At 45.7% G+C, this 2,543-nt stretch overlaps 1 protein-coding gene across 1 annotated transcript in view; it reads right to left on the bottom strand.

Annotated features, from left to right (window-relative positions):
* Positions 1 to 2,543, bottom strand: part of LOC119414348 (protein disulfide-isomerase TMX3) — a 51,899-nt gene that overhangs the window by 48,116 nt on the left and 1,240 nt on the right. The gene's annotated exons all lie outside the window — the stretch shown is intronic.

Here is a 2,543-nt window from a genome sequence, read left to right as displayed (position 1 = left end):
TAGGTCCAGGTATAGGTCCAGGTCCAGATATAGGTCCAGGTCCAGATTTAGGTCCAGGTATAGGTCCAGGTCCAGATATAGTTCCAGGTATAGGTCCAGGTCCAGATATAGGTCTAGGTCCAGATATAGGTCCAGGTCCAGATATAGGTCCACGTCCAGATATAGGTCCAGGTCCAGATATAGGTCCAGGTCCAGATATAGGTCCAGGTATAGGTTCAGGTCCAGATATAGGTCTAGGTCCAGATATAGGTCAGGGTCCAGATATAGTTCCAGGTCCAGATATAGGTTCAGGTTAGATATATGTCTAGGTCCAGATATTGGTCAGGGTCCAGATATAGTTCCAGGTCCAGATATAGGTCCAGGTCCAGATATAGGTCCAGGTATAGGTCCAGGTATATTGGTCCAGGTCCAGATATAGGTCCAGGTCCAGATATAGTTCCAGGTCCAGATATAGGTCCAGGTCCAGATATAGGTCCAGGTCCAGGTATATGCCCAGGTCCCACCGCGATCTCTGAGGTCAGCAGACCAGATGCTTCTCTCAGTCCCAGAAACCCGTCGTAAGCTCAGGGGTGACAGGGCTTTCTCTGTTGCAGGTCCACGACTGGGGAATGAGTAGCCACTGAGTGTCCGGCAGGCTCCCACACTCTCAGTCTTTAAGTCTCGCTTGAAGACCCACTTCTATTCGCTTGCCTTTAACACGGTGTGATTTGTTTTGGCCCGGTCTGTTCTTTACTCTGTTGGCCATTTTAGTTAGCTTCTGCTGCTATTTGTATCTGTATTTCTATTTTATGTTTTCCTGTCCGCTGTGCATGTTTGGTTCTTTTGTACAGCACTTTGGTTGGCCTCGTTGCTGTTTTAAGTGCTATATAAATAAATTGGTATGGTATGGTATGGTAGGTCCAGACATAGTTCCAGGTCCAGATATAGTTCCAGGTCCAGATATAGGTCCAGGTCCAGATTTAGGTCCAGGTCCAGATATAGGTCTAGGTCCAGATATGGGTCCAGATATAGGTCCAGGTCCAGATATAGTTCCAGGTCCAGATATAGGTCCAGTTCCAGATATAGGTCCAGGTCCAGATATAGGTCCAGGTATATGTCCAGGTCCAGATATAGGTATAGGTCCAGATATAGGTCCAGATATAGTTCCAGGTCCAGATATAGTTCCACGTCCAGATATAGGTCCAGGTCCAGATATAGGTCCAGGTCCAGATATAGGTCCAGGTCCATATATAGGTCCAGGTCTAGATATAGGTCCAGGTCCAGATATAGTTCCAGTTCCAGATATAGGTCCATGTCCAGATATAGGTCCAGGTCCAGATATAGGTCCAGGTATAGGTCCAGGTCCAGATATAGGTCCAGTTATAGTTCCAGCTCCAGATATAGTTCCAGGTCCAGATATAGGTCCAGGTCCAGATATAGGTCCAGGTCCAGATATAGGTCCATGTCCAGATATAGTCCCAGGTCCAGATATAGTTCCAGGTCCAGATATAGGTCCAGGTCCAGATATAGGTCCAGGTCCAGATATAGGTCCAGGTATAGGTCCAGATATAGGTCCAGGTCCAGATGTAGGTCCAGGTCCAGATGTAGGTCCAGGTCCAGGTGTATCTGAAAGACAAACACATTAAGGATAGAAAAAATAATTACAATTACAAAACAGGTTGAGCAGAGTAAGTAAAGACAGCAGCAGAGTGAAAAGTGTGGTCAGTTTGTCCTCCAGCAGTCTAAGCCTATAGCAGCAGAACTAAGGGACAGCTCAGGAAACCCAAGCCGACCCTAACTATAGGATTTATCAAAAAGGAAAGTCTTAAGTCTAGTTTTAAAACTGGACAATGTGTCAGCCTCAAGGACAGAGATTGGAAGTTGGTTCCACAAGAGAGGAGCCTGAGAACTGGAAGATCTTCCTCCCATTCTGTTTTTGTAAATTCTAAGAACCACAAGTAAACCTTTTATTTTCATTCAACCTTTATTTAAACAGATAAATCACATTGAGCCTCAAAGACTCATTTACAAGTGAGACCTGTTTGGACAGACAAAAACTGTGGTTAACTGGACACTTGGAGGAGTTGGAGGCGAAAAAAATTCTTATCAGACTTTTTTCTCTGCCTGAGAAAAAAACCCCTCTAAAAATAAAAAAAGACCTCGCACAAACAAGCACATAGTGACGTAGACATTCTGCAGAGGGGGGAGCCGAGAGCAGTCAGCAATGTTCATAGATGCTCTCGAGGTCACTGTAAGAGTTCTGATAAGGATAGAATAATCAGCCAGTGTCCTGATGCATGCTCAATAATCCAGGTAGAAAAATCTAAAAAAGTTAAATCTGGTCCTCTGGACATTCAAAAAATTGTTTTTTTGAATGTCCAGAGGACCAGATTTAACTTTTTTAGAATCAGCCAGTGTCCTCCGGTGGGGCAGCATGGTGGCACAACTGGTAGAGCTGCTGCCTCTCAGCGAGCAGGTCCCTGGTTCAAACCCCGGTCCAGGGGCCTTTCTGGGTGGAGTTTGCATGTTCTCTCCGTGCATGCGTGGGTTTTCTCCGGGTGCTC

This window comes from Nematolebias whitei, chromosome 9, assembly GCF_014905685.2.
Source record: "Nematolebias whitei isolate Nwh7 chromosome 9, NemWhi1, whole genome shotgun sequence".
Classification (NCBI taxonomy): domain Eukaryota; kingdom Metazoa; phylum Chordata; class Actinopteri; order Cyprinodontiformes; family Rivulidae; genus Nematolebias; species Nematolebias whitei.
The sequence above is the reverse complement of the archived record's forward strand: the minus strand, read 5'-3'. Positions and strand labels throughout refer to the sequence as shown.